We start from the raw sequence: 23,313 nt of genomic DNA, 5'->3' as shown, positions 1-23,313 counted from the left end.
AGTAGCCCCAAGACTGCCGCTCAGTAGCCCCAAGACTGTCGCTCAGTAGCCCCAAGACTGCCGCTCAGTTCCCTCAAGACTGCCGCTCAGTTCCCCCGGGACTGCCGCTCAGTAGACCCAAGACTGCCTCTCAGTTTCCCCGGGACTGCCTCTCAGTTCCCCCAAGACTGCCGCTCAGTTTCCCCGGGACTGCCGCTCAGTTCCCCCAAGACTGCAGCTCAGTTTCCCCTGGGACTGCCTCTCAGTTTCACCGGGACTGCCGCTCAGTTCCCCCAAGACTGCCGCTCAGTAGCCCCAAGACTGCCGCTCAGTTTCCCCGGGACTGCCGCTCAGTTCCCCCAAGACTGCCTCTCAGTTCCCCCGGGAGTGCCGCGCAGTAGCCCCAAGACTGCCGCTCAGTTCCACCAAGACTGCCTCACAGTTCCCCCAAGACTGCCTCTCAGTTTCCCCAGCACTGCCGCTCAGTAGCCCCAAGACCGCCAGAGATCAATCCTGTAGTAGAGATCAGTCCTCTAGAGATCAGTCCTGTAATAGAGATCAGTCCTGCAGAGATCAGTCCTGTAGTAGAGATCAGTCCTGTAGAGATCAGTCCTGTAGTAGAGATCAGTCCTGTAGAGATCAGTCCTGTAGTAGAGATCAGTCCTGTAGAGATCAGTCCTGTAGTAGAGATCAGTCCTGTAGAGATCAGTCCTGTAGTTCTCTCTGTCGTCTTTTCTGCTCACAAACTAACAGGATTACTTAGCTCAATGGCATAGTAGCTACACACGTAATGGAGATTCTGTGAACAGCTGACCTGGACGCAGCAAAACAGATTAACAGCCATGGAGATGGTGGGATGTCCTTATATGGACATCATACATCACAGCAATGTTCCCTCTAAACTGGTCACATGACCATGTGACCTCCCCTCAGACTTCTCCTCAGAGGAAATATGAGCCTGGGCAGAGGAAGCAGGAGATTGAACTTCACTCAACTTTCTCCAGTTTTCCCCTTTAGTTAACACTGTCAACATTTGTCTCTACTGTGGACTTGTGATCAAATCAATTCAATATTAGCCTCTTTCAATCTAATATACTGAAACAAATCAGGAGCAGCGCTCCTAGTTGCCGGGGACTTTAATGCAGGCAAACTTAAATCAGTTTTACCAAATTTCTACCAGCATGTCACCTGTGAAACCTCTAGACTAAAGAAAAACTCTAGACTACCTTTACTCCACACACAGAGACGCGTACAAAGCTCTCCCTCTCCCTCCATTTGGAAAATCTGACCATAATTCTATCCTCCTGATTTCTCCTTCAAGCAAAAACTAAAGCAGGAAGTACCAGTGACTCGCTCAATACGGAAGTGGTCAGATGAAGTGGATGCTACGCTACATGATTGTTTTGCTAGCCCAGACTGGAACATGTTCCGGGACTAATCCAATGGCATTGAGGAGCACACTACCTCTGTCACTGGCTTCATCCGCCTTGGGCTAAATGCTAGAGCTGCTGCTTTCTAGGAGAGGGTACGCTTGTAAGAAATCCAGCTATGCCTTCAGACGAACCATCAAACAGGCAAAGCGTCAATACAGGACTAAGATTGGATCCTACTACATCGGCTCTGACGCTCGACGGATGTGGCAGAGCTTGAAAATTATTACGGACTACAAAGGGAAACCCAGACATGAGCTGCCCAGTGATGCGAGCCTACCAGACGAGCTACATGTTGTTATGCTCGCTTTGAGGCAAGCAACACTGAAGCATGTAGAGAGCACCAGCTGTTCCGGACGACTGTGTGATCACACTCTCCGTAGTCGATGTGAGCAAGGCCTTTAAACCGGTCAACATTCACAAAGCCGTGGGGCCAGACGGATTACAGTCAGACGGATTGTACTCAAAGAATGCGCAGACCACCTGGCAAGTGTCTTCACTGACCTTTTCAACCTCTCCCTGACCCAGTCTGTAATACCAACATGTTTCAAACAGACGACCATAGTCCCTGTGCCCAATCCCTCCTGTACTCCCAATCCCTCCTGTACTCCCAGTCCCTCCTGTACTCCCTGTACTCCCAGTCCCTCCTGTACTCCCTGTACTCCCAGTCCCTCCTGTACTCCCAGTCCCTCCTGTACTCCCAGCCCCTCCTGTACTCCCTGTACTCCCAGTCCCTCCTGTACTCCCTGTACTCCCAGTCCCTCCTGTACTCCCTGTACTCCCAGTCCCTCCTGTACTCCCTGTACTCCCAGTCCCTCCTGTACTCCCTGTACTCCCAGTCCCTCCTGTACTCCCATTCCCTCCTGTACTCCCAGTCCCTCCTGTACTCCCAGTCCCTCCTGTACTCCCAGTCCCTCCTGTACTCCCAGTCCCTCCTGTACTCCCTGTACTCCCAGTCCCTCCTGTACTCCCAGTCCCTCCTGTACTCCCTGTACTCCCAGTCCCTCCTGTACTCCCAGTCCCTCCTGTACTCCCTGTCCCTCCTGTACTCCCAGCCCCTCCTGTACTCCCTGTACTCCCAGTCCCTCCTGTACTCCCAGTCCCTCCTGTACTCCCTGTACTCCCAGTCCCTCCTGTACTCCCAGTCCCTCCTGTACTCCCAGTCCCTCCTGTACTCCCTGTACTCCCAGTCCCTCCTGTACTCCCATTCCCTCCTGTACTCCCAGTCCCTCCTGTACTCCCTGTTCAGCCGTAAGAATGCATTTTTTTTGTAAAGTGGTTTCTTGCATCAAACAACAAAACAAAATGTTTAGTCACCTCCATGTCTGAAGAACAAGTGGATTAACAGGTTAATATTTATTTCAAATGTGTGGACATTGAACACCACACATTGACTGCTATTGTAGTCTGAATGATAGAACAGCTCACTTCCATGTTAAAATATTATGGGCTGCATTTTCCCCATTATTTTTGATGGTAGACCTCTCTGGTAGGCCTACATTATGGTCAGTAGCCTACTTGGTCACTGTTAAAACTGTAACTTAAAGCAGGTGCAGCCTCAGTGTTCACAGTAAAACTGTAACTTAAAGCAGGTACAGCCTCAGTGTTCACAGTAAAGCAGGTACAGCCTCAGTGTTCAAAGTAAAATTGTCACTTAAAGTAGGTACAGCCTCAGTGTTCACAGTAAAACTGTAACTTAAAGCAGGTACAGCCTCAGTGTTCACAGTAAAGCAGGTACAGCCTCAGTGTTCACAGTAAAACTGTAACTTAAAGCAGGTACAGCCTCAGTGTTCACAGTAAAACTGTAACTTAAAGCAGGTACAGCCTCAGTGTTCACAGTAAAGCAGGTAGAGCCTCAGTGTTCACAGTAAAACTGTAACTTAAAGCAGGTACAGCCTCATTGTTCACACTAAATCTGTAACTTAAAGTAGGTACAGCCTCAGTGTTCACAGTAAAACTGTAACTTAAAGCAGGTACAGCCTCAGTGTTCACAGTAAAACTGTAACTTAAAGCAGGTACAGCCTCAGTGTTCACAGTAAAACTGTAACTTAAAGCAGGTGCAGCCTCAGTGTTCACAGTAAAACTGTAACTTAAAGCAGGTACAGCCTCAGTGTTCACAGTAAAACTGTAACTTAAAGCAGGTACAGCCTCAGTGTTCACAGTAAAACTGTAACTTAAAGCAGGTACAGCCTCAGTGTTCACAGTAAATCTGTAACTTAAAGCAGGTACAGCCTCAGTGTTCACAGTAAAACTGTAACTTAAAGCAGGTACAGCCTCAGTGTTCACAGTAAAACTGTAACTTAAAGCAGGTACAGCCTCAGTGTTCACAGTAAAACTGTAACTTAAAGCAGGTACAGCCTCAGTGTTCATAGTAAAACTGTAACTTAAAGCAGGTACAGTCTCAGTGTTCACAGTAAAACTGTAACCTAAAGTGGGTACAGCCTCAGTGTTCACAGTAAACGCACCCCTGGACGTCGCACAGAATTTTCACAACGTTCAAGTATGAGCTCAGCAGACCTGAAATTTGCCTGAACATCTGGGCACGCTAGATGAACAACCATAGAGATGCAGGGATGTCCTAACATGGTCATGACTTCACCACACATGTGAGCCTAGTGGGTCCTGTCTGTCACATGTGTTCTAGTTGATTTAACCAAGCATTGAGCACATTGTTAAATAAAGTTTTTTTTTTAAATGGAATCAAAAATAATTGAAGGACTAGGTTGTCTGTATTGTGAGCCAACTGAGCCTAGTGGGTCCTGTCTATTGTACACTGAGAAAGGGTCTCTGCTGTCGATTAACAGACAAGGCCCGTTCCTCACTCAGTCAGACAAGATCCAATGGTATAGAGACAGAGTCCAAAATGGCACAACATTACCTATGTAGGGAATAGGGCTCTGGTCAACAGTAGTGTTCTATATAGGGAATAGGGCTCTGGTCAACAGTAGTGTTCTATATAGGGAATAGGGCTCTGGTCAACAGTAGTGTTCTATATATAGGGAATAGGGCTCTGGTCAACAGTAGTGTTCTATATAGGGAATAAGGCTGTAGTATGAAGTAGTGCACTATATAGGGAATAGGGCTGTAGTATAGAGTAGTGTACTATATAGGGAATAGGGCTGTAGTGCACTATATAGGGAATAGGGCTGTGGTATAGAGTAGTGTACTATATAGGGAATAGGGCTGTAGTGCACTATATAGGGAATAGGGCTGTAGTGCACTATATAGGGAATAGGGCTGTAGTATAGAGTAGTGTACTATATAGGGAATAGGGCTGTAGTATAGAGTAGTGCACTATATAGGGAATAGGGCTGTAGTATAAAGTAGTGTACTATATAGGGAATAGGGCTGTAGGATAAAGTAGTGCACTATATAGGGAATAGGGCTCTAGTATAAAGTAGTGCACTATATAGGGAATAGGGCTGTAGTATAGAGTAGTGTACTATATAGGGAATAGAGCTGTAGTATAGAGTAGTGCACTATATAGGGAATAGGGCTCCATGTGGAACACAGCGACAGCTTAATTCACATGTCTGTGTTTTGGCAGCACCACAGCACCTCAACACCGTCATGTCAAGCTCTCATTGTGGAGACACTCAGAGGAGGACATGTCTTGAAAATATCAGCGTCTATGAGAAGTGTGTGTGCGCGTGCGCGCGCGCGTGCGTGTGTGTGCGCGTGCGTGTGTGTGTGTGTGTGTGTGTTTGTGTGTGTGTTTGTGTGTGTGTGTGTGTGTGTGTGTGTGTGTGTGTGTGTGTGTGTGTGTGTGTGTGTGTGTGTGTGTGTGTGTGTGTGTGTGTGTGTGTGTGTGTGTATATAGGTAGCTATTGAAGGTCTTTATTACCATGTAGGTTACATTTAAATAATGTTTTGTTAATATACACACATCAGAGAGTGGTAACTATGCCAAGTTACTCTCAGACATAGAGGTAAGGAGTAAGAAGTAGAATGTAATTTGGGGGGAGGTTGTCCGTCATCTGCTAAGACAGTCGTTGGGTCTGAGATGGATGGATGCCAATACACCAGGAGAGAAGCAGATAAGTACGTCCTTCTTAACATAACAAGCCACGAATTAGCATTTTAACCATATGGTGAGAAGATGTTGTAATTGACATGTTAATTTATTTCACTTCAGGGCGATCCATCCATCCCATCTCTCTCTATCATTGTTTTTGTGCAGCTGAGATTGTGGGTTTCTTGGACCAATTCCCTCCCAGGTAGGGAGCGACTCTCGTCAGGTAGGGAGCGACTCTCGTCAGGTAGGGAGCGACTCTCGTCAGGTAGGGAGCGACTCTCCTCAGGTAGGGAGCGACTCTCGTCAGGTAGGGAGCGACTCCCGTCAGGTAGGGGGCGACTCTCTCAGTAGTCTACTGTTGAGATATCAGACTGGATGTACTGTAGTCTACTGTAGAGATATCAGACTGGATGTACTGTTGAGATATCAGACTGGATGTTCAGTAGTCTACTGTTGAGATATCAGACTGGATGTTCAGTAGTCTACTGTTCAGATATCAGACTGGATGTCCTGTAGTCTACTGTTGAGATATCAGACTGGATGTCCTGTAGTCTACTGTTCAGATATCAGACTGGATGTTCAGTAGTCTACTGTTCAGATATCAGACTGGATGTTCAGTAGTCTGCTGTTCAGATATCAGACTGGATGTTCAGTAGTCTACTGTAGAGATATCAGACTGGATGTACTGTAGAGATATCAGACTGGATGTCCTGTAGTCTACTGTAGAGATATCAGACTGGATGTACTGTAGTCTACTGTAGAGATATCAGACTGTATGTTCAGTAGTCTACTGTTCATATATCAGACTGGATGTACTGTAGAGATATCAGACTGGATGTACTGTTGAGATATCAGACTGGATGTACTGTAGTCTACTGTAGAGATATCAGACTGTATGTTCAGTAGTCTACTGTTCAGATATCAGACTGTAATGTGTTCTAGCTTAGCGCAAAGCTGCCTGGCTAACTGCTGTATGTAATAACAGGTTGTATAATGGGGGGGAACACTGAGTCTGCTTCCCAAATAACACCCTATTCTCTACATAGCACACTACTGTTCACCAGAGCATTATGGGCCCTGGTTCAAAACAGTGACACTATGTAGGGAACAGGAAGCCATTAGGGCCCAGCAGCACTCTGGCCTTCTGTCCTCCTTTCATAACGCTGGCGTTGAATCCATTAGTGAATATCACGAAGCTTCAACATTATAATAATATTATTCATAATAATCACATGAAATGTCCATCAATTAGGAGGATCCCTTTCATGACAACAAAACCTGCTAAGTGTACGATGTCTACTGTGTATTTTGTAGGACAGCCAAATTCAGAGAGAGGTTCTCAAGGAGAAAGCCTGGCCTAATTCAGAGAGAGGTTCTCCAGGACAAAGCCTGGCCTAATTCAGAGAGAGGTTCTCAAGGAGACAGCCTGGCCTAATTCAGAGAGAGGTTCTCCAGGACAAAGCCTAATTCAGAGAGAGGTTCTCAAGGAGAAAGCCTGGCCTAATTCAGAGAGAGGTTCTCAAGGAGTCCGCCTGGCCTAATTCAGAGAGAGGTTCTCAAGGAGTCAGCCTGGCCTAATTCAGAGAGAGGTTCTCAAGGAGAAAGCCTGGCCTAATTCAGAGAGAGGTTCTCAAGGAGTCAGCCTGGCCTAATTCAGAGAGAGGTTCTCAAGGAGACAGCCTGGCCTAATTCAGAGAGAGATTCTCAAGGAGAAAGCCTGGCCTAATTCAGAGAGAGGTTCTCAAGGAGAAAGCCTGGCCTAATTCAGAGAGAGGTTCTTCAGGACAAAGCCTAATTCAGAGAGAGGTTCTCAAGGAGAAAGCCAGGCCTAATTCAGAGAGAGATTCTCCAGGACAAAGCCTAATTCAGAGAGAGGTTCTCAAGGAGAAAGCCAGGCCTAATTCAGAGAGAGTTTCTCCAGGACAAAGCCTAATTCAGAGAGAGGTTCTCAAGGAGAAAGCCAGGCCTAATTCAGAGAGAGATCTCAATGAGACAGCCTGGCCTAATTCAGAGAGAGGTTCTCAAGGAGTCTGCCTGGCCTAATTCAGAGAGAGTTTCTCAAGGAGTCAGCCTGGCCTAATTCAGAGAGAGGTTCTCAAGGAGGCAGCCTGGCCTAATTCAGAGAGAGGTTCTCAAGGAGTCAGCCTGGCCTAATTCAGAGAGAGGTTCTCAAGGAGACAGCCAGGCCTAATTCAGAGAGAGGTTCTCAAGGAGACAGCCTGGCCTAATTCAGGCAGCCTGGCCTAATTCAGAGAGAGGTTCTCAAGGAGGCAGCCTGGCCTAATTCAGAGAGAGGTTCTCAAGGAGAAAGCCTGGCCTAATTCAGGCAGCCTGGCCTAATTCAGAGAGAGGTTCTCAAGGAGGCAGCCTGGCCTAATTCAGAGGGAGGTTCTCTGGATTTGAACACAACGTCATTTCCGGTCACGACTTGCAGACTTGTTTTTGAGTTGCTGTGCGTTTTGTTGCCAACCTGTTTTGCTACCTGACAAATTTACGGTTTTTACTTTTTAATTACCGTTTATATTTTTGTTTTTTCCTACTCAACTTTTTCACTCCGGACGCTTTATCTGGACACGATTCGTCAGGACCTCCAACAGCCGAAGCTAAGTAGTAACATTAACATGATGCCTTCTAATTGTAGTCGCTGTACTCGCCTTAAGGCGAGGATAGCTGTGCTACAAGCCCAGCTTCAGACGCAATCGCTAGGCAAGGGTAATTTCAGTGTAGGAAAGGATGAAACAGCGTCTGTGCCACCAGTAAGTACAGATAGTAGTATAAATCCCCTGGCACAGTCCCCGCAGCCGGACAACTTTCTCACGGTTTCTGGAAGGAAATGCTGTAGGAACGCTCAACCGGTGTCGCTCATTCAGCCGACAGAAACTTTCAACCGGTTTTCCCCATTAAGCAGCGGGTCGGAGTCAGAGGCCGAGTCTTCTCTGGTCTCTACTCCTCCCGTTACGGGGTCTGAGACGCCGAAGCTTCCCACCATTAGCTCTGACAAATTGAAAACTCTAGTCATTGGCGACTCCATTACCCGCAGTATTAGACTTGAGAATCATCCAGCGATCATACACTGTTTACCGGGGGGCAGGGCTACCGACGTTAAGGCTAATCTGAAGATGGTGCTGGCTAAAGCTAAAACTGGCGAGTGTAGAGAGTATAGAGATATTGTTATCCACGTCGGCACCAACGATGTTAGGATGAAACAGTCAGAGATCACCAAGCGCAACATAGCTTCTGCGTGTAAATCAGCTAGAAAGATGTGTCGGCATCGAGTAATTGTCTCTGGCCCCCTCCCAGTTAGGGGGAGTGATGAGCTCTACAGCAGAGTCTCACAACTCAATCGCTGGTTGAAAACTGTTTTCTGCCCCTCCCAAAAGATAGAATTTGTAGATAATTGGCCCTCTTTCTGGGACTCGCCCACAAACAGGACCAAGCCTGACCTGCTGAGGAGTGACGGACTCCATCCTAGCTGGAGGGGTGCTCTCATTTTATCTACCAACATAGACAGGGCTCTAACTCCTCTAGCTCCACAATGAAATAGGGTGCAGGCCAGGCAGCAGGCTGTTAGCCAGCCTGCCAGCATAGTGGAGTCTGCCACTAGCACAGTCAGTGTAGTCAGCTCAGCTATCACCATTGAGACCGTGTCTGTGCCTCGACCTAGGTTGGGCAAAACTAAACATGGCGGTGTTCGCCTTAGCAATCTCACTAGGATAAAGACCACCTCCATTCCTGTCATTATTGAAAGAGATCATGATACCTCACATCTCAAAATAGGGCTACTTAATGTTAGATCCCTTACTTCAAAGGCAATTATAGTCAATGAACTAATCACTGATCATAATCTTGATGTGATTGGCCTGACTGAAACATGGCTTAAGCCTGATGAATTTACTGTGTTAAATGAGGCCTCACCTCCTGGCTACACTAGTGACCATATCCCCCGTGCATCCCGCAAAGGCGGAGGTGTTGCTAACATTTACGATAGCAAATTTCAATTTACAAAAAAAAAAATGACGTTTTCGTCTTTTGAGCTTCTAGTCATGAAATCTATGCAGCCTACTCAATCACTTTTTATAGCTACTGTTTACAGGCCTCCTGGGCCATATACAGCGTTCCTCACTGAGTTCCCTGAATTCCTATCGGACCTTGTAGTCATAGCGGATAATATTCTAATCTTTGGTGACTTTAATATTCACATGGAAAAGTCCACAGACCCACTCCAAAAGGCTTTCGGAGCCATCATCGACTCAGTGGGTTTTGTCCAACATGTCTCTGGACCCACTCACTGTCACAGTCATACGCTGGACCTAGTTTTGTCCCATGGAATAAATGTTGTGGATCTTAATGTTTTTCCTCATAATCCTGGACTATCGGACCACCATTTTATTACGTTTGCAATTGCAACAAATAATCTGCTCAGACCCCAACCAAGGATCATCAAAAGTCGTGCTATAAATTCACAGACAACACAAAGATTCCTTGATGTCCTTCCAGACTCCTTCTGCCTACCCAAGGACGCCAGAGGACAAAAATCAGTTAACCACCTAACTGAGGAACTCAACTTAACCTTGCGCAATACCCTAGATGCAGTTGCACCCCTAAAAACTAAAAACATTTCTCATAAGAAACTAGCTCCCTGGTACACAGAAAATACCCGAGCTCTGAAGCAAGCTTCCAGAAAATTGGAACGGAAATGGCGCCACACCAAACTGGAAGTCTTCCGACTAGCTTGGAAAGACAGTACTGTGCAGTACCGAAGAGCCCTTACTGCTGCTCGATCATCCTATTTTTCTAACTTAATTGAGGAAAATAAGAACAATCCGAAATTCCTTTTTGATACTGTCGCAAAGCTAACTAAAAAGCAGCATTCCCCAAGAGAGGATGACTTTCACTTTAGCAGTGATAAATTCATGAACTTCTTTGAGGAAAAGATTATGATTATTAGAAAGCAAATTACGGACTCTTCCTTAAATCTGCGTATTCCTTCAAAGCTCAGTTGTCCTGAGTCTGCACAACTCTGCCAGGACCTAGGATCAAGAGAGACACTCAAGTGTTTTAGTACTATATCTCTTGACACAATGATGAAAATAATCATGGCCTCTAAACCTTCAAGCTGCATACTGGACCCTATTCCAACTAAACTACTGAAAGAGCTGCTTCCTGTGCTTGGCCCTACTATGTTGAACATAATAAACGGCTCTCTATCCACCGGATGTGTACCAAACTCACTAAAAGTGGCAGTAATAAAGCCTCTCTTGAAAAAGCCAAACCTTGACCCAGAAAATATAAAAAACTATCGGCCTATATCGAATCTTCCATTCCTCTCAAAAATTTTAGAAAGGCTGTTGCGCAACAACTCACTGCCTTCCTGAAGACAAACAATGTATACGAAATGCTTCAGTCTGGTTTTAGACCCCATCATAGCACTGAGACGGCACTTGTGAAGGTGGTAAATGACATTTTAATGGCATCGGACCGAGGCTCTGCATCTGTCCTCGTGCTCCTAGACCTTAGTGCTGCTTTTGATACCATCGATCACCACATTCTTTTGGAGAGATTGGAAACCCAAATTGGTCTACACGGACAAGTTCTGGCCTGGTTTAGATCTTATCTGTCGGAAAGATATCAGTTTGTCTCTGTGAATGGTCTGTCCTCTGACAAATCAACTGTAAATTTCGGTGTTCCTCAAGGTTCCGTTTTAGGACCACTATTGTTTTCACTATATATTTTACCTCTTGGGGATGTTATTCGAAAACATAATGTTAACTTTCACTGCTATGCAGATGACACACAGCTGTACATTTCAATTAAACATGGTGAAGCCCCAAAATTGCCCTTGCTAGAAGAATGTGTTTCAGACATAAGGAAGTGGATGGCTGCAAACTTTCTACTTTTAAACTCGGACAAAACAGAGATGCTTGTTCTAGGTCCCAAGAAACAAAGAGATCTTCTGTTGAATCTGACAATTAATCTTAATGGTTGTACAGTCGTCTCAAATAAAACTGTGAAGGACCTCGGCGTTACTCTGGACCCTGATCTCTCTTTTGAAGAACATATCAAGACCATTTCAAGGACAGCTTTTTTCCATCTACGTAACATTGCAAAAATCAGGAACTTTCTGTCCAAAAATGATGCAGAAAAATTAATCCATGCTTTTGTCACTTCCAGGTTAGACTACTGCAATGCTCTACTTTCCGGCTACCTGGATAAAGCACTAAATAAACTTCAGTTAGTGCTAAATACGGCTGCTAGAATCCTGACTAGAACCAAAAAATTTGATCATATTACTCCAGTGCTAGCCTCTCTACACTGGCTTCCTGTCAAAGCAAGGGCTGATTTCAAGGTTTTACTGCTAACCTACAAAGCATTACATGGGCTTGCTCCTATCTATCTCTCTGATTTGGTCCTGCCGTACATACCTACACGTACGCTACGGTCACAAGACGCAGGCCTCCTAATTGTCCCTAGAATTTTTAAGCAAACAGCTGGAGGCAGGGCTTTCTCCTATAGAGCTCCATTTTTATGGAACGGTCTGCCTACCCATGTCAGAGACGCAAACTCGGTCTCAACCTTTAAGTCTCTACTGAAGACTCATCTCTTCAGTGGGTCATATGATTGAGTGTAGTCTGGCCCAGGAGTGGGAGGGTGAACGGAAAGGCTCTGGAGCAACGAACCACCCTTGCTGTCTCTGCCTGGCCGGTTCCCCTCTTTCCACTGGGATTCTCTGCCTCTAACCCTATTACAGGAGCTGAGTCACTGGCTTTACTGGGGCTCTCTCATGCCGTCCCTGGAGGAGGTGCGTCACCTGAGTGGGTTGAGTCACTGATGTGGTCATCCTGTCTGGGTTGGCGCCCCCCCCCCCCCCCCCCCCCCCCTTAAGTTGTGCCGTGGCGGAGGTCTTTGTGGGCTATACTCAGCCTTGTCTCAGGATGGTAAGTTGGTGGTTGAAGATATCCCTCTAGTGGTGTGGGGGCTGTGCTTTGGCAAAGTGGGTGGGGTTATATCCTTCCTGTTTGGCCCTGTCCGGGGGTGTCCTCGGAGTGGGCCACAGTGTCTCCTGACCCCTCCTGTCTCAGCCTCCAGTATTTATGCTGCAGTAGTTTATGTGTCGGGGGGCTAGGGTCAGTTTGTTATATCTGGAGTACTTCTCCTGTCCTATTCGGTGTCCTGTGTGAATCTAAGTGTGCGTTCTCTAATTCTCTCCTTCTCTCTTTCTCTCTCTCGGAGGACCTGAGCCCTAGGACCATGCCCCAGGACTACCTGACATGATGACTCCTTGCTGTCCCCAGTCCACCTGGCTGTGCTGCTGCTCCAGTTTCAACTGTTCTGCCTTATTATTATTCGACCATGCTGATCATTTATGAACATTTGAACATCTTGGCCATGTTCTGTTATAATCTCCACCCGGCACAGCCAGAAGAGGACTGGCCATCCCACATATGCTCTCTCTAATTCTCTCTTTCTTTCTCTCTCTCGGAGGACCTGAGCCCTAGGACCATGCCCCAGGAATACCTGACATGATGACTCCTTGCTGTCCCCAGTCCACCTGACTGTGCTGCTGCTCCAGTTTCAACTATTCTGCCTTATTATTATTCGACCATGCTGGTCATTTATGAACATTTGAACATCTTGACCATGTTTTGTTATAATCTCCACCCGGCACAGCCAGAAGAGGACTGGCCACCCCACATAGCCTGGTTCCTCTCTAGGTTTCTTCCTAGGTTTTGGCCTTTCTAGGGAGTTTTTCCTAGCCACCGTGCTTCTTCACCTGCATTGCTTGCTGTTTGGGGTTTTAGGCTGGGTTTCTGTACAGCACTTTGAGATATCAGCTGATGTACGAAGGGCTATATAAAATAAATTTGATTGATTGATTCTCAAGGAGACAGCCGGGCCTAATTCAGAGAGAGGTTCTGAAGGACCCTGTTTGCATCCCAAATGGCACCCTATTCCCTATAAAGTAGACTGCTTTGGACAACAGCCCTATAGTCACAGTCAGGATTAGATAGAACACTCGCCTGTCGAGAAAACAACCTGTGGTTACCTAGGTTACCCCATTGGCTCACAGCAACAAACAAAAAAATAACCCAAAAACCCAATTTTCTTGTTGTCTGATTGTTTTAGTCAATTACAAAACTACATTTTTAGAAAAGTACAACAGGAGTTAAGGTAACTTTTCAACATGGCCTGCTCCCGAGCATTCACACTACTTAGAAGTAGAATTTGTAAAGGCTTCCTTTCACGACGATGCTTGCAGCCACGTGAGTGAGTGAGAGCTAGCTAGCTACCGACCGGAACATTTAGCTAACCAATGTCACAACGATGCTAGCAGCCACGTGAGTGAGTGAGAGCTAGCTAGCTACCGACCGGAACATTTAGCTAACCAATGTCACGACGATGCTAGCAGCCACGTGAGTGAGTGAGAGCTAGCTAGCTACCGACCGGAACATTTAGCTAACCAATGTCACGACGATGCTAGCAGCCACATGAGTGAGTGAGAGCTAGCTAGCTACCGACCGGAACATTTAGCTAACCAATGTCACGACGATGCTAGCAGCCACGTGAGTGAGTGAGAGCTAGCTAGCTACCGACTGGAACATTTAGCTAACCAATGTCACAACGATGCTAGCAGCCACGTGAGTGAGTGAGAGCTAGTTAGCTACCGACCGGAACATTTAGCTAACCAATGTCACGACGATGCTAGCAGCCACGTGAGTGAGTGAGAGCTAGCTAGCTACCGACCGGAACATTTAGCTAACCAATGTCACGACGATGCTAGCAGCCACGTGAGTGAGTGAGAGCTAGCTAGCTACCGACCGGAACATTTAGCTAACCAATGTAACGACGTCCGCCGAAGTCGGTCCCTCTCCGCGTTCGGGCGGCGTTCGGCGGTCGGCGTTCGGCGTCACCGGCCTTCTAGCCATCGCCGATCCACCTTTTCATGTTCCATTTGTTTTGTCTTGTCTTCTCACACACCTGGTTTCAATTCCACTACATTACACGTTGTTTATTTAACCCTCTGCCTCCCCCATGTCCTTGTCCGGGATTGTTTATTGAAAGTGCTTGTGCACGTTATGCTGGTGTGCGACTGGTTTTTGATTATTCTGTTTACGGTGATTTATTTATTAAAATAGGCCGTTTGTAACACAGTTTCTTCTTGCTTGTCCTGCGCCTGACTTCTCTGCCGCCAGTACCCTTACAAACAAGATCAACAACACCAACAAACGGACAGTAGAGTTACAAACGGACAAAACAAGTTAAATGTCTCTCCTGTGATTAAATGTTTTCCACACACACACACACACACACACACACACACACACACACACACACGCACACACACACACACACACACACTCACACACACACACACACACACACACACACACACACACACACACACACACACACACACACACACACACACACACACACCTACCTGTAGTCTACTTGGACACCGGGTTCCCCCACATTTCCCTACTAGCCTGAAGCCACAGGGCTCTTCTGCAGACTCCATTTCCCTACTCTCCTACCCCAAATAGCCTGAAGCCACAGGGCTCTTCTGCAGGCTCCATTTCCCTACTCTCCTACCCCGAATAGCCTGAAGCCACAGGGCTCTTCTGCAGGCTCCATTTCCCTTCATGGGAGCGTTGTGATCTGTAGGTCAGGGTTTCTGTTTTACCTGCTTATATGTACATTCAACAACACAACAGTTTTTTTCCGGTTTGTTTTTGATATTTCTGGTTAACCCCCCCCCCCCCAGGAAGTTGCCTGTTTTCAACATGGCGGTGAATGGGAAATAATGTTTGTTTTCCACCAATCGGTGGGCGGGGTGGAGGGGAAGTCCTTACTGTCATGTGAATATGGAGTATGAGCCCCAGGTGTAAAGTAGTACACACAGGGTGGGACGGATGGGGCTCAGGGGCCGTTCATGGCTTTAATACAACACCATCTCATGGCAGATTTACTGGGTTGTTAGGATTAACTACTGTACTGGGAGAGGGAGACATCAGGCCTGTGACATTAGGGAGGGAGGGAGGGAGGGAGGGAGGGAGGGAGGGAGGGAGGGAGGGAGGGAGGGAGACCAGGCCTGTGACATTGGAGAAGGAGGGAGGGAGAGAGAGTGAGAGAGAGAGAGACACCAGGCCTGTGACATTGTGTAGGGAGAGAGAGAGAGAGAGAGAGAGAGAGAGAGATACACCAGGCCTGTGACATTGTGTAGGGAGAGAGAGAGAGAGAGAGAGAGAGAGAGAGACCAGAACTGTGGCATTAGGGCGAGAGAGCGGGAGAGAGAGGGGGACGGAGAGAGGGAGACATAAAATTCAACATACCAATTAGGATCTGGCTAAAAATATGTGAATCAGTCATAGAGCCCATTGCCCTTTATGGTTGCGAGGTCTGGGGTCCGCTCACCAACCAAGAATTCACAAAATCGTACAAACACCAAATTGAGACTCTGCATGCAGAATTCTGCAAAAATATCCTCCGTGTACAACGTAGAACACCAAATAATGCATGCAGAGCAGAATTAGGCCGATACCCACTAATTATCAAAATCCAGAAAAGAGCCGTTAAATTCTATGACCACCTAAAAGGAAGCGATTCCCAAAGCAAGCTGGTCCTGGGGCTCTGTTCACAAGCACAAACAGACCCCACAGAGCCCCAGAACAGCAACACAATTAGACCCAACCAAATCATGAGAAAACAAAAAGATAATTACTTGACATATTGGAAAGAATTAACAAAAAACAGAGCAAACTAGAATGCTATTTGGCCCTAAACAGAGAGTACACAGCGGCAGAATACCTGACCACTGTGACTGACCCAAACTTAAGGAAAGCTTTGACTATGTACAGACTCAGTGAGCATAGCCTAGCTATTGAGAAAGGCCGCCGTAGGCAGACATGGCTCTCAAGAGAAGACAGGCTATGTTCACACTGCCCACAAAATGAGGTGGAAACTGAGCTGCACTTCCTAACCTCCTGCCCAATGTTTGACCATATTAGAGAGACATATTTCCCTCAGATTACACAGATCCACAAAGAATTCGAAAACAAATCCAATTGTGATGAACTCCCATATCTACTGGGTGAAATTCCACAGTGTGCCATCACAGCAGCAAGATGTTGTGACCTGTTGCCACAAGAACAGGTGAAGAACAAACACCACTGTAAACAGGCCTGTGACATTGGGGAAGGAAGCAATAAAATGCTAATTAATTACTTAAAAATCATACAATGTGATTTTCTGGATTTTTGTTTTAGATTCAGTTGAAGTGTATCTATGATAAAAAAAATTACAGACCTCTACATGCTTTGTAAGTAGGAGAACCTGCAAAATCGGCAGTGTATCAAATACTTATTCTCCCCACTGTATATATATACATCTATATATATATATATATATATATATATAGAGAGAGAGAGAGAGAGAGAGAGACTAGGCCTGTGACATTGGGGAGGGAGCAGGACACCAGATGGGGAGGAAGAGAAGGAGAAAGGGAGAGAGAGAGGGAGGGATAGAGAACATGATAATATTAGCCTTCCCAGAGACAAGAGAGGAAAATTAGCTGGGTACATCTGGCACAATTATACCTCATTATTGTCTTAGTTGTCTATTATTACTGCCCCTGTTAAATGAAGGAGATCAACACTGAGGATACCAGACATTATTACTGTTAAATGAAGGAGATCAACACTGGGGATACCAGAAATTATTACTGTTAAATGAAGGAGATCAACACTGAGGATACCAGACATTATTACTGTTAAATGAAGGAGATCAACACTGAGGATACCAGACATTATTACTGTTAAATGAAGGAGATCAACACTGAGGATACCAGACATTATTACTGTTAAATGAAGGAGATCAACACTGGGGATACCAGACATTATTACTGTTAAATGAAGGAGATCAACACTGAGGATACCAGACATTATTACTGTTAAATGAAGGAGATCAACACTGGGGATACCAGACATTATTACTGTTAAATGAAGGAGATCAACACTGAGGATACCAGACATTATTACTGTTAAATGAAGGAGATCAACACTGGGGATACCATAAATTATTACTGTTAAATGAAGGAGATCAACACTGGGGATACCAGACATTATTACTGTTAAATGAAGGAGATCAACACTGAGGATACCAGACATTATTACTGTTAAATGAAGGAGATCAACACTGGGGATACCAGACATTATTACTGTTAAATGAAGGAGATCAACACTGGGGATACCAGACATTATTACTGTTAAATGAAGGAGATCAACACTGGGGATACCAGACATTATTACTGTTAAATGAAGGAGATCAACACTGGGGATACCAGACATTATTACTGTTAAATGAAGGAGATCAACACTGGGGATACCAGACATTATTACTGTTAAATGAAGGAGATCAACACTGAGGATACCAGACATTATTACTGTTAAATGAAGGAGATCAACACTGGGGATACCATAAATTATTACTGTTAAATGAAGGAGATCAACACTGAGGATACCAGACATTATTACTGTTAAATGAAGGAGATCAACACTGGGGATACCATAAATTATTACTGTTAAATGAAGGAGATCAACACTGAGGATACCAGACATTATTACTGTTAAATGAAGGAGATCAACACTGAGGATACCATACATTATTACTGTTAAATGAAGGAGATCAACACTGGGGATACCAGACATTATTACTGTTAAATGAAGGAGATCAACACTGGGGATACAAGACATTATTACTGTTAAATGAAGGAGATCAACACTGGGGATACCAGACATTATTACTGTTAAATGAAGGAGATCAACACTGGGGATACCAGACATTATTACTGTTAAATGAAGGAGATCAACACTGGGGATACCAGACATTATTACTGTTAAATGAAGGAGATCAACACTGAGGATACCAGACATTATTACTGTTAAATGAAGGAGATCAACACTGGGGATACCAGACATTATTACTGTTAAATGAAGGAGATCAACACTGAGGATACCAGACATTATTACTGTTAAATGAAGGAGATCAACACTGGGGATACCAGACATTATTACTGTTAAATGAAGGAGATCAACACTGGGGATACCAGACATTATTACTGTTAAATGAAGGAGATCAACACTGGGGATACCAGACATTATTACTGTTAAATGAAGGAGATCAACACTGGGGATACCAGACATTATTACTGTTAAATGAAGGAGATCAACACTGAGGATACCAGACATTATTACTGTTAAATGAAGGAGATCAACACTGGGGATACCATAAATTATTACTGTTAAATGAAGGAGATCAACACTGAGGATACCAGACATTATTACTGTTAAATGAAGGAGATCAACACTGGGGATACCATAAATTATTACTGTTAAATGAAGGAGATCAACACTGAGGATACCAGACATTATTACTGTTAAATGAAGGAGATCAACACTGGGGATACCAGACATTATTACTGTTAAATGAAGGAGATCAACACTGGGGATACCATAAATTATTACTGTTAAATGAAGGAGATCAACACTGAGGATACCAGACATTATTACTGTTAAATGAAGGAGATCAACACTGGGGATACCATAAATTATTACTGTTAAATGAAGGAGATCAACACTGAGGATACCAGACATTATTACTGTTAAATGAAGGAGATCAACACTGGGGATACCAGACATTATTACTGTTAAATGAAGGAGATCAACACTGGGGATACCATAAATTATTACTGTTAAATGAAGGAGATCAACACTGAGGATACCAGACATTATTACTGTTAAATGAAGGAGATCAACACTGGGGATACCAGACATTATTACTGTTAAATGAAGGAGATCAACACTGGGGATACCAGACATTATTACTGTTAAATGAAGGAGATCAACACTGAGGATACCAGACATTATTACTGTTAAATGAAGGAGATCAACACTGAGGATACCAGACATTATTACTGTTAAATGAAGGAGATCAACACTGGGGATACCAGACATTATTACTGTTAAATGAAGGAGATCAACACTGGGGATACCAGACATTATTACTGTTAAATGAAGGAGATCAACACTGGGGATACCAGACATTATTACTGTTAAATGAAGGAGATCAACACTGGGGATACCATAAATTATTACTGTTAAATGAAGGAGATCAACACTGGGGATACCAGACATTATTACTGTTAAATGAAGGAGATCAACACTGAGGATACCAGACATTATTACTGTTAAATGAAGGAGATCAACACTGAGGATACCAGACATTATTACTGTTAAATGAAGGAGATCAACACTGGGGATACCAGACATTATTACTGTTAAATGAAGGAGATCAACACTGGGGATACCAGACATTATTACTGTTAAATGAAGGAGATCAACACTGAGGATACCATACATTATTACTGTTAAATGAAGGAGATCAACACTGGGGATACCAGAAATTATTACTGTTAAATGAAGGAGATCAACACTGAGGATACCAGACATTATTACTGTTAAATGAAGGAGATCAACACTGGGGATACCAGACATTATTACTGTTAAATGAAGGAGATCAACACTGAGGATACCAGACATTATTACTGTTAAATGAAGGAGATCAACACTGGGGATACCAGACATTATTACTGTTAAATGAAGGAGATCAACACTGAGGATACCAGACATTATTACTGTTAAATGAAGGAGATCAACACTGGGGATACCAGACATTATTACTGTTAAATGAAGGAGATCAACACTGAGGATACAAAAGGGTCTGAATACGTATGTAAATGTGGTTTTTCAGTTTATATATTTTTAATTTGCAAATCTAAAAACCTGTTTTAGCTTTGTCATTATGGGGTATTGTGATGTCATTATGGGGTATTGTGATGTCATTTTGGGGTATTGTGATGTCATTATGGGGTATTGTGATGTCATTTTGGGGTATTGTGATGTCATTTTGGGGTATTGTGATGTCAATATGGGGTATTGTGATGTCATTATGGGGTATTGTGATGTCATTATGGGGTATTGTGATGTCATTATGGGGTATTGTGATGTCATTATGGGGTATTGTGATGTCATTATGGGGTATTGTGATGTCATTATGGGATATTGGAATGTCATTATGGGCTAGTGTGATGTCATTGTGGGGTATCGTGGAAAAAGTCAAAAGGTCTGAATACTTTCCAAATGCACTGTATCTGCACTGTATGAGAGGATCTTGCAGCACAGAATAAGAATTGACAATTATGCTTGCTGTTGTTGTTGTGTTACCAAGCAACAGGAGTCTAGACACCCTTAAATCCCTGAACTATCCATCTGGATTGGTAAGGAGGAGAAAGGCTTGTAGAATCAATCACAACACTGTTCCTCGCCATCAAATCAAATCAAATGTTATTTGTCACATGCACCGAATACAACAGGTGTAGTAGAACTTACAGTGAAATGTTGAATACAACAGGTGTAGGTAGACCTCACAGTGAAATGCTGAATACAACAGCTGTAGTAGACCTTACAGTGAAATGCTGACTACAACAGGTGTAGGTAGACCTTACAGTGAAATGCTGAATACAACAGGTGTAGTAGACCTTACAGTGAAATGCTGAATACAACAGGTGTAGTAGACCTTACAGTGAAATGCTGAATACAACAGGTGTAGTAGACCTTACAGTGAAATGCTGAATACAACAGGTGTAGTAGATCTTACAGTGAAAATGCTGAATACAACAGGTGTAGTAGACCTTACAGTGAAATGCTGAATACAACAGGTGTAGTAGACCTCACAGTGAAATGCTGAATACAACAGGTGTAGTAGACCTCACAGTGAAATGCTGAATACAACAGGTGTAGTAGACCTTACAGTGAAATGCTGAATACAACAGGTGTAGTAGACCTTACAGTGAAAATGCTGAATACAACAGGTGTAGTAGACCTCACAGTGAAATGCTGAATACAACAGGTGTAGTAGACCTTACAGTGAAATGCTGAATACAACAGGTGTAGTAAACCTTACAGTGAAATGCTGAATACAACAGGTGTAGTAGACCTTACAGTGAAATGCTGAATACAACAGGTGTAGTAGACCTTACAGTGAAATGCTGAATACAACAGGTGTAGTAGACCTTACAGTGAAAATGCTGAATACAACAGGTGTAGTAGACCTTACAGTGAAATGCTGAATACAACAGGTGTAGTAGACCTTACAGTGAAATGCTGAATACAACAGGTGTAGTAGACCTTACAGTGAAATGCTGAATACAACAGGTGTAGTAGACCTTACAGTGAAAATGCTGAATACAACAGGTGTAGTAGACCTTACAGTGAAATGCTGAATACAACAGGTGTAGTAGACCTCACAGTGAAATGCTGAATACAACAGGTGTAGTAGACCTCACAGTGAAATGCTGAATACAACAGGTGTAGTAGACCTCACAGTGAAATGCTGAATACAACAGGTGTAGTAGACCTTACAGTGAAATGCTGAATACAACAGGTGTAGTAGACCTCACAGTGAAATGCTGAATACAACAGGTGTAGTAGACCTTACAGTGAAATGCTGAATACAACAGGTGTAGTAGACCTCACAGGGAAATGCTGAATACAACAGGTGTAGTAAACCTTACAGTGAAATGCTGAATACAACAGGTGTAGTAGACCTCACAGTGAAATGCTGAATACAACAGGTGTAGTAGACCTCACAGTGAAATGCTGAATACAACAGGTGTAGTAAACCTTACAGTGAAATGCTGAATACAACAGGTGTAGTAGACCTTACAGTGAAATGCTGAATACAACAGGTGTAGTAGACCTCACAGTGAAATGCTGAATACAACAGGTGTAGTAGACCTTACAGTGAAATGCTGAATACAACAGGTGTAGTAGACCTTACAGTGAAATGCTGAATACAACAGGTGTAGTAGACCTCACAGTGAAATGCTGAATACAACAGGTGTAGTAGACCTTACAGAGTCAATGTGGAGGCTAAATACAGGGGGTACCAGTACAGAGTCAATGTGGAGCTATATACAGGGGGTACCGGTACAGAGTCAATGTGGAGGCTATATACAGGGTGTACCGGTACAGAGTCAATGTGGAGGCTATATACAGGGGGTACCGGTACAGAGTCAATGTGGAGGCTATATACAGGGGGTACTGGTACAGAGTCAATGTGGAGGCTATATACAGGTGGTACCGGTACAGAGTCAATGTGGAGGCTCTATACAGGGGGTACCGGTACAGAGTCAATGTTGAGGCTATATACAGGTGGTACCGGTACAGAGTCAATGTGGAGGCTATATACAGGGGGTACCGGTACAGAGTCAATGTGGAGGCTATATACAGGGGGTACTGGTACAGAGTCAATGTGGAGGCTGTATACAGGCGGTACCGGTACAGAGTCAATGTGGAGGCTATATACAGGGGGTACCGGTACAGAGTCAATGTGGAGGCTATATACAGGGGGTACCGGTACAGAGTCAATGTGGAGGCCTAATACAGGGGGTACCAGTACAGAGTCAATGTGGAGCTATATACAGGGGGTACCGGTACAGAGTCAATGTGGAGGCTATATACAGGGTGTACCGGTACAGAGTCAATGTGGAGGCTATATACAGGGGGTACCGGTACAGAGTCAATGTGGAGGCTATATACAGGGGGTACTGGTACAGAGTCAATGTGGAGGCTTTATACAGGTGGTACCGGTACAGAGTCAATGTGGAGGCTATATACAGGGGGTACCGGTACAGAGTCAATGTGGAGGCTATATACAGGTGGTACCGGTACAGAGTCAATGTGGAGGCTATATACAGGGGGTACCGGTACAGAGTCAATGTGGAGGCTATATACAGGGGGTACCGGTACAGAGTCAATGTGGAGGCTAAATACA

General features: G+C 44.5%; 1 protein-coding gene across 1 annotated transcript in view; it reads right to left on the bottom strand.

Moving 5' to 3' along the window:
- Nucleotides 1–23,313, bottom strand: part of chrm3b (cholinergic receptor, muscarinic 3b) — a 106,758-nt gene that overhangs the window by 71,685 nt on the left and 11,760 nt on the right. The gene's annotated exons all lie outside the window — the stretch shown is intronic.

The sequence above is a fragment of the Oncorhynchus mykiss genome, chromosome 23 (genome assembly GCF_057628025.1).
Source record: "Oncorhynchus mykiss isolate SJ-2025 chromosome 23, ASM5762802v1, whole genome shotgun sequence".
Lineage (NCBI taxonomy): Eukaryota > Metazoa > Chordata > Actinopteri > Salmoniformes > Salmonidae > Oncorhynchus > Oncorhynchus mykiss.
This window is presented reverse-complemented; position numbering and strand designations above follow the sequence as displayed.